Genomic DNA, 10,349 nt, shown 5'->3' with positions numbered 1-10,349 from the left:
GAGGTTGTTTATGCATGGATGAGAGTGGTCCTGCAGAGAAAGGGAGATGGACAGTGTGGGAAGGAGAGGCGATAACTGCAGAAGCGAGATCCTTAAAGAGGCCCAGGTGGGGCTGACCTGAGACGGAAGTCAGGACAGACATTTCATCTCATGTGGCAGGAAGGAAGGTGGGGCTGTAGGTTTAAATACAGTGCGATAGTGGAATAGGCAGGGGAGATGCTGAGGTCATCGGTTAAGGGTGTCTGTGTTGGGGCAGGGAGAAGATATTGAAGTTTCAAGAAAAGAGAATGGAGGCCTGACCTGGCCGCTACCCACTCTCCTGGCGCAGCCACAGTCTCGGCTGCTGCAGGATGCCTGGGGGTCTGGGCGATCCACGGACAGCAGTGAGGGCTACAATGACAGATTACGGCAAAGAGCAGAGCAGTGAGTTGAAGGCTAGGGAGTCCATCTACCCTGTCTCCTTCACAGACAGGTGTCTCTCAGCTACCACTGCATAGCTCCAGTCCTGCTCACGTTCTCTCACCAGCAGTACATCCGTGCTATAAGGATGTTCAGGGGATGAGTGAAGAGGAGTCTGAAAGTGTCATTAACTGGCTTGATTGCACCTTGATCCAACTCTGCTAACAACTAGTCTTCCAAAATACAAATGGACTCTCATCATACCACATTCTCCTTCAGTAGTGCTTCACTTGACGAGGTCGTGCTAAGTATTATCAGAAAATCCACTTGGCCAGGTGCAATAGCTCATGCCTGTAATCCCAGCACTTTGGAAAGCCGAGGTAGGAGGATCGCTCAAGCCTAGGAGTTTGAGAGCAGCCTGGGCAATGGGGTGAGATCCTTGCCTCTACAAAAGAAATTTTTTTTAAAAATTAGCTGGCCATTGATCTGTTCTGTCTCTACAGATTTGGCTGAGCTTCATTCTACTGATCTTTCCAACCACTTTATTTTAGTTGTCCCTCATGGTGGCAGCCCTTCTTGGGCTCCCTCAGGGTTGCCCCATGCTCTGAGCATCCATGACAATCCTTGGCTCCTCAATACCCCAAAGCCAACAACAGTCCAATACCAATATCATATTGTCTCCACTCCATCATCACCAACCCAATGCCAATATCCAAGGCCAACACCTCAGATTCACCCATCCCCTTGTCCCATCACCAATATCTCTCCCCATAGCTATCTGGTGTGTTGCTACCAGCTGCTCTTCTGAATTCCTGGTAGTCCCAGCTCTGTCCCATTCCTATATTCCCATGCTACCCTACTCCCTGGTGGCCCCTCACCACCAAGAAGCATCCAAGGAGCCAAAGGACCACAGCTGAAGATCCTCTCAGTCAAAGAAGAATCAAGGCAGGCCTCCAAATGCAGAGGAACCCAACTAGAAGGGAAGTATTTCCGCCTTTTTCTTCCCAGAGACGCTCCACCCCCAACTATCACACTTCAAGTTTATGACCCTAAACCTCAACTAGGCACTCAACACTGCCAAATGAACCTCAAACTGCCTTAGGAAATCTGCTTACCATTCCCTAGAGTGATCATTTCATACATTCTTTCTTCTTCTCTGATTTGAAATTTTAAGTCAGTTTATTAAGTTCAACAATGAAAGCTATCAGAAGAGTATTCTCAGCTTGGCGTGGTGGCTCATGCCTGTAATAACAGCGCTTTGGGAGGCTGAGGTCAGAGGATTGCTTGAGACCAGGAGTTCGAGACCAGCCATAGACAGACCTTGTCTCTACAAGGAATTTTAGATATTAACCAGATGTGGTAGTGCACACTTGTAGTCCCAGCTACTTGGAAGGCTCACATGAGCCCAGGAAGTTGAGGCTGCAGTGAACTATGATCACATCACTGCACTCCAGCCTGGGTGACAGAGCGAGACCCTGTCTCAAAAAAAAAAAAAAAAAAAAAAAAAAAAAATTCTCCTTATAATTACTTCTTCTTGGAGAAAAGGAAAGGAAAATCAAAACCCTCTGAGCATAGCCAGGATGCTGTGGCAGTTGAGCTTCTCTACAGATGGGGACAGTCCTCTGGTCAGTGGAGTCACTCTGTGGGTCAGCAAGTTTGGAGTGTGGATCATCCTCCTCATCCCCCAGCTCCAGGTCATCCATTTCCTGGAACAAAGACTCAATTACCTCCACGTTGTTTCCAGCATCCTCCAAGAACTGGATATCAGATGTGTCAAGATTTGGATCTGTTTCAAGTAGCTGTTTCCCACTTAATTTATTTTTTCCTGCTTGTTCTTCTTCCATCCATTTCTTTTTAATTTCCAAGCCTTCTGCAGCAAACTCAGCCTTCCAGTTTAAGACATTCTCAATTATAACAGGAATACCATGGAATAATTGCTTTTCAACTTATTTGGATTTTTTGTTTCTTTTTTTCTTCTCTTCTAGTTTTCTTTAATCTGATCTATTTCATTTAATTTTTCTTGCACAGCTGTCACTAAAGATCATCACCATACCAAGATTTTCTTCAGCCTGTAATGCTAAGAATTTTTAAATGTCTGAGACTTTATCTTCTAGATTTTCTGAGAATACTTCATAAAGGCAAGCTTTATTTGGGTATTTCTCCTTGTCTGTAAACTTGAGGGTAGTCTGGACAGTTTCATCATTTTCTCCAGCCTCAGATGTCACAGTAATGGTGAAGCTCGGTGGATTTTCTTTTTTTTTCTTTATTATTTTTTTTGAGACAAAACCTCACTCTGTTGCCCAGGCTGGAGTGTAGTGGCACAATCACAGCTTAGTGCAGCCTCTACCTCCTGGGTTCAAGCCATCCTGCCACTCAGCCTCACTCCTGTAGTCCCAGCACTTTGGGAGGCCAGGGTGGGAGGGTTGCTTGAGCCCAGGAGTTCGAGACTAGCCTGGGCAACAAAGCGAGACCTCATCTCTAAAGATAAAATAAAAATTAAAAAAAAAAAAGGATAGCCAAATAGGAACAGCTCCAGTCTACAGCTCCCAGTGTGAGCGATGCAGAAGACGGGTGATTTCTGCATTTCCAACTGAGGTACCGGGTTCATCTCACTAGGGCTTGTCGGACAGTGGGTGCAGGATAGTGCGTGCAGTGCACCGAGCGTGACCCGAAGCAGGGCAGGGCATCCCCTCACCCGGGAAGTGCAAGGGATTGGGGCATTCCCTTTCCTAGCCAAGGGAAGCCATGACAGATGGTACCTGGAAAATCAGGACACTCCCACCCTAATACTGCGCTTTTCCAACGGTCTTAGCAAACGGCACACCAGGAGATCATATCCCGTGCCTGGCTTAGAGGTTCCCACGCCCACGGAACCTTGCTCACTGCTAGCACAGCAGTCTGAGATCGAAATGCAAGGCGGCAGCGAGGCTGGGGGAGGGGCGTCCACCATTGCTGAGGCTTGAGTAGGTAAACAAAGTGGCTGGGAAGCTTGAACTGGTTGGAGCCCACCACAGCTCAAGGAGGCCTGCCTGCCTCTGTAGACTCCACCTCTGGGGGCAGGGCATAGCTGAAAAAAAGGCAGCAGAAACTACTGCAGATTTAAACATCCCTGTCTGACAACTTTGAAGAGAGTAGTGGTTCTCCCAGCATGCAGTTTGAGATCGGAGAACAGACAGACTGCCTCCCCAAGTGGGTCCCTGACCCCCGAGTAGCCTAACTGGGAGACACCTCCCAGTAGGGGCTGACTGACACCTCATACAGCTGGGAGCCCCTCTGAGACAAAGCTTCCAGAGGAAGAATCAGGCAGCAACATTTGCCATTCTGCAATATTTGCTGTTCTGCAGCCTCCGCTGGTGATACCCAGCAAACAGGGTCTAGAGTGGACCTCCAGCAAACTCCAACAGACCTGTAGCTGAGGGTCCTGACTGTTAGAAGGAAAACTAACAAACAGAAAGGACACCCACACCAAAACCCCATCTGTACGTCACCACCATCAAAGACCAAAGGTAGATAAAACCACAAAGATGGGGAGAAACCAGAGCAGAAAAGCTGAAAATTCTAAAAATCAGAGTGCCTCTTCTCCTCCAAAGGAACACAGCTCCTTGCCAGCAACGGAACAAAGCTGGATGGAGAATGATTTCGACGGGTAGAGAGAAAAAGGCTTCAGATGATCGGTAATAACAAACTTCTCTGAGCTAAAGGAGGATGTTCAAACCCATCGCAAAGAAGCTAAAAACCTTGAAAAAAGATTAGATGAATGGCTAACTAGAATAAACAGCGTAGAGAAGACTTTACATGACCTGATGGAGCTGAAAACCATGGCACGAGAACTACATGATGCATGCACGAACTTCAGTAGCCAATTTGATCAAGTGGAAGAAAGGGTATCAGTGATTGAAGATCAAACGAATGAAATGACGTGAGAAGAGAAGTTTAGAGAAAAAAGAGTAAAAAGAAATGAATAAAGCCTCCAAGAAATATGGGACTAGGTGAAAAAACCAAATCTACGTCTGATTGGTGTACCTGAAAGTGACGGGGAGAATGGAACCAAGTTGGAAAACATTCTTCAGGATATTATCCAGGAGTACTTCCCCAACCTAGCAAGGCAAGCCAACATTCAAATTCAGGAAATACAGAGAACACCACAAAGATAAGAGCAACTCCAAGACACATAATTGTCAGATTCAGCAAAGTTGAAATGAAGGAAAAAATGCTAAGTGCAGCCAGAGAGAAAGGTCGGGTTACCCACAAAGGGAAGCCCATCAGACTAACAGCGGATCTCTCGGCAGAAACTCTACAAGCCAGAAGAGAGTAGGAGCCAATATTCAACATTCTTAAGGAAAAGAATTTTCAACCCAGAATTTCATATCCAGCCAAACTAAGCTTCATAAGTGGAGAAATAAAATCCTTTACAGACAAACAAATGCTGAGAGATTTTGTCACCAGGAGGCCTGCCTTACAAGAGCTCCTGAAGGAAGCACTAAACATGGAAACGAACAACTGGTACCAGCCACTGTAAAAACATGCCAAATTGTAAAGACCATCGATGCTAGGAAGAAACTGCATCAACTAATGAGCAAAATAACCAGCTAACATCATAATGACAGGATCAAATTCACACATAACAATATTAACCTTAAATATAAGTGGGCTAAATGCTCCAATTAAAAGACACAGACTGGCAAATTGGATAAAGAGTCAAGACCCATCAGTGTGCTGTATTCAGGAGACCCATCTCACATGCAGGGACACACATAGGCTCAAAATAAAGGGATGGAGGAAGATCTACCAAGCAAATGGAAAACAAAGAAAAAGCAGGGGTTGCAATCCTAGTCTCTGATAAAACAGACTTTAAACCAACAAAGATCAGAAGAGACAAAGAAGGCCATTACATAATGGTAAAGGGATCAATTTAACAAGAAGAGCTAACTATCCTAAATATATATGCACCCAATACAGGAGCACCCAGATTCATAAAGCAAGCCCTTAGAAACCTACAAAGAGACTTAGACTCCCACATAATGATAATGGGAGACTTTAACACCCCACTGTCAACATTAGACAGATCAACGAGACAGAAAGTTAACAAGGATATCCAGGAATTGAACTCAGCTCTGCACCAAGTGGACCTAATAGACATCTACAGAACTCTCCACCCCAAATCAACAGAATATACATTCTTCTCAGCACTACATCACACTTATTCCAAAATTGACCACATAATTGGAAGTAAAGCACTCCTCAGCAAATATAAAAGAACAGAAATTATAAAGAACTGTCTCTCAGACCACAGTGCAATCAAACTAGAGCTCAGGATTAAGAAACTCACTCAAAACCACTCAACTACATGGAAACTGAACAACCTGCTCCTGAATGACTACTGGGTACATAACAAAATGAAGGCATAAATAAAGATGTTCTTTGAAACCAATGAGAACAAAGACACAACATACCAGAATCTCTGGGACATATTTAAAGTAGTGTGTAGAGGGAAATTTATAGCACTAAATGCCCACAAGAGAAAGCAGGAAAATCCAAAATTGACACCCTAACATCACAATTAATAGAACTAGAGAAGCAAGAGCAAACACATTCAAATGCTAGCAGAAGGCAAGAAATAACTAAGATCAGAGCAGAACTGAAGGAGATAGAGACACAAAAAAACCCTTCAAAAAATCAATGAATCCAGGAGCCGGTTTTTTGAAAAGATCAACAAAATTGATAGACTGCTAGCAAGACTAATAAAGAAGAAAAGAGAGAAGAATCAAATAGATGCAATAAAAAATGATAAAGGGGATATCACCACTGATCCTACAGAAATACAAACTACCATCAGAGAATACTATAAACACCTCTATACAAATAAACTAGAAAATCTAGAAGAAATGGATAAATTCCTCGACACATACACCCTCCCAAGACTAAACCAGGAAGAAGTTGAATCCCTAAATAGACCAATAACAGGCCCTGAAATTGAGGCAATAATTAAGAGCCTACCAACCAAAAAAAGTCCAGGACCAGATGGATTCACAGCTGAATTCTACCAGAGGTATAAAGAGAAGCTGGTACCATTCCTTCTGAAACTATTCCAATCAATAGAAAAAGAGGGAATCCTCCTTAACTCATTTTATGAAGCCAGCATCATCCTGATACCAAAGCCTGGCAGAGACACAACAAAAAAAGAGAATTTTAGACCAATATCCCTAATGAACATCGATGCAAAAATCCTCAATAAAATACTGGCAAACTGAATCCAGCAACACATCAAAAAGCTTATCCACCATGATCAAGTTGGCTTCATCCCTGGGATGCAAGGCTGGTTCAACATACGCAAATCAATAAACGTAATCCAGCATATAAACAGAACCAAACACAAAAACCACATGATTATCTCGATAGATGCAGAAAAGACCTTCGACAAAATTCAACAGCCCTTCATGCTAAAAACTCTCAATAAACTAGGTTTTGATGGGACATATCTCAAAATAATAAGAGCTATTTATGACAAACCCACAGCCAATATCATACTGAATCGGCAAAAACTGGAAGCATTCCCTTTGAAAACTGGCACAAGACAGGGATGCCCTCTCTCACCACTCCTATTCAACATAGTGTCGGAAGTTCTGGCCAGGGCAATCAATCAGGAGAAAGAAACAAAGGGTATTCAATTAGGAAAAGAGGAAGTCAAATTGTCCCTGTTTGCAGATGACATGATTGTATATTTAGAAAACCCCATCGTCTCAGCCCAAAATCTCCTGAAGCTGATAAGCAGCTTCAGCAAAGTCTCGGGATACAAAATCAATGTGTAAAAATCACAAGCATTCCTATACACCAATAACAGACAAACAGAGAGCCAAGTCATGAGTGAACTCCTATTCACAATTGCTTCAAAGAGAATAAAATACCTAGGAATCCAACTTACAAAGGATGTGAAAGACCTCTTCAAGGAGAACTACAAACCACTGCTCAACGAAATAAAAGAGGACACAAACAAATGGAAGAACATTCCATGCTCGTGGATAGGAAGAATCAGTATCGTGAAAATGGCCATACTGCCCAAGGTAATTTATAGATTCAGTGCCATCCCCATCAAGCTACCAATGACTTTCTTCACAGAATTGGAAAAAACTACTTTAAAGTTCATATGGAACCAAAAAAAGAGTCTGAATTGCCAAGACAATCCTAAGCCAAAAGAACAAAGCTGGAGGCATCATGCTACCTGACTTCAAACCATACTACAAGGCTACAGTAACCATAACAGCATGATACTGCTACCAAAACAGAGATATAGACCAATGGAACAGAACAGAGCCCTCAGAAATAATACCACACATCTACAACCATCTGATCTTTGACAAACCTGACAAAAACAAGAAATGGGGAAAGGATTCCCTATTTAATAAATGGTGCTGGGAAAACTGGCTAGCCACATGTAGAAAGCTGAAACTGGATCCTTTTGTTACACCTTATACAAAAATTAATTCAAGATGGATTAAAGACTTCAATGTTAGACCTAAAACCATAAAAACCCTAGAAGAAAACCTAGGCAATACCATTCAGGACATACATAGGACTGGGCAAGGACTTCATAACTAAAACACCAAAAGCAATGGCAACAAAAGCCAAAATTGGCAAATGGAATATAGTTAAACTAAAGAGCTTCTGCACAGCAAAAGAAACTACCATCAGAGTGAACAGGCAACCTACAGAATGGGAGAAAATTTTTACAATCTACACATCTGACAAAGTGCTAATATCCAGAATCTACAAAGAACTTAAACAAATTTACAAGAAAAAACCAAAGAACCCCATCAAAAAGTGGGCAAAGGATATGAACAGACACTTCTCAAAAGAAGACATTTATGCAGCCCACAGACACATGAAAAAATGTTCATCATCACTGGCCATCAGAGAAATGCAAATCAAAACCACAATGAGATACCATCTCACACCCGTTAGAATGGCGATCATTAAAAAGTCAGGAAACAATAGGTGCTGGAGAGGATGTGGGGAAATAGGAACACTTTTGCACTGTTGGTGGGACTGTAAACTAGTTCAACCATTGTGGAAGACAGTGTGGCGATTCCTCAAGGTTCTAGAACTAGAAATACCATTTGACCCAGCCATCCCGTTCCTGGGTATATACCCAAAGGATTATAAATCATGCTGCTATAAAGACACATGCACATGTATGTTTACTGCAGCACTATTCACAATAGCAAAGACTTGGAACCAACCCAAATGTCCATCAATGATGACTGGATTAAGAAAATGTGGCACATATACATCATGGAATACTATGCAGCCATAAAAAAGGATGAGTTCATGTCTTTGTAGGGACATGGATGAAGCTGGAAACCATCATTCTGAGCAAACTATTGCAAGGAGAGAAAACCAAACACTGCATGTTCTCACTTATAGGTGGGAATTGAACAATGAGAACACATGGACCCAGGAAGGGGAACATCACACACCGGGGCCTGTCATGGGGTAGGGGGAGCAGGGAGGGATAGCATTAGGAGATATACCTAATGTAAATGATGAGTTAATGGGTGCAGCAAACCAACATGGCACATGTATACATGTGCAACAAACCTGCACGTGGTGCACATGTACCCTAGAACTTAAAGTATAATAAAAAATAAATAAAAATGAAAAAATGAGTGTATTGAATGAATAAACAATATCTTTGCCAACAAGGAGTGATGCCAAAAAGCTGGACACAATTTTTTGCAATGAGCATATATTACTCTTACAATCAGAACAATCAGAAGAAAACATATTATTATTATAATGATGATGATGATGATGGAGTCTTGCTCTGTTGCCCAGGCTTGAGGGCAGTGGCAGGATCTTGGCTCAATTCAGCTTTTGCCTCCTGGGTTCAAGCGATCCTCCCACCTCATCCTCTTGAGTAGCTGGAATTACAGGTGAGCGCCACCACACCCAGCTAATTTTTGTATTTTTAGTGGAGATGGGGTTTCACCATGTTGGCCAGGCTGGTCTCAAACTCCTGACCTCAAGAGATCCGCCCACCTCGGCCTCCCAAAGTGCTGTGATTGCAGGCATGAGCCACTGCACCCAGCCAAGAAAATAGATTTTTAAAGCGGTGGTGGCCCTTGGAGTTCTGCCTCAGTCCTCTGTTTTCTCATTCAAATGGCCTCCCTGCACTCAGTCCTTTATGCCTGTGTTCCCTTCTCACCTGGCCGCTGTCAACTCCCACAAAACTCATCTCCCCTGCTCCTCTTCAGGCCCAGGTAGCCAGATGCCTGCAGGGCCTCTCCTCCTGAGATTCCCTGTTGCAAACATCCATGTCATCTCCAGGCCTCTGCCCGGCCCTGCTCCACTTCCTCTTCCCTACCTCAGTGACCAGCACCGCCAACCTCCCTGTGCTCTAGCCAGCATCCTGGAGGCGTCTCAGACTCCCCTGGCCCATATCCAACCCACCACCAAGCCCTGGCCTTCCACCTCACACGATCCCTCCTCCCATTCCTGCTGCCGCCAGGGCCCCCTGTGTTCCTCTCGTTTCTCCTGTGTGGGCACCAGCTGCCCTGCCTCTATTCCTGCCTCAGCCAACCCATCCTCCACACTTCAGCCAGAGTGACCATCCTCTAGTGTAAATAGGGTCACCTGACACCCCTTCTTAAATATCTCTATCCTCATAGTCTGCAGGATAAAGTCCAAATTCCACAGCATGGGCCATTCAGGGTTCTCCGCCTACCTCTCTATTTACCAGTCTCCAGCTCCTCCCGTGCAGGGAACACCTCCAGGCCCTGTGTCTGCTGTTACTTCTGCCTGGAACGCCCTCTCCCTTTTATACTGGAAAACCACCCATTACAGGGCTCTGTTCTGTGAAGTCTTTCCTGACCCATCCAAATGGAGGTGTGGTTCTCTCCTCCACATTCCCATACAACTGTGTACCCCCCTCCCCACCCAACTGTGTGCCCTCA

General features: G+C 44.0%; 1 pseudogene; it reads right to left on the bottom strand.

The window, feature by feature from the left end:
* Positions 1-307: 307 nt before the first annotated feature.
* LOC129013879 (RWD domain-containing protein 1-like) lies at positions 308-9,631 on the bottom strand (annotated as a pseudogene).
* Between the last annotated feature and the right edge of the window lie 718 nt (positions 9,632-10,349).

This window comes from Pongo pygmaeus, chromosome 16, assembly GCF_028885625.2.
Source record: "Pongo pygmaeus isolate AG05252 chromosome 16, NHGRI_mPonPyg2-v2.0_pri, whole genome shotgun sequence".
Classification (NCBI taxonomy): Eukaryota; Metazoa; Chordata; class Mammalia; order Primates; family Hominidae; genus Pongo; species Pongo pygmaeus.
This window is presented reverse-complemented; position numbering and strand designations above follow the sequence as displayed.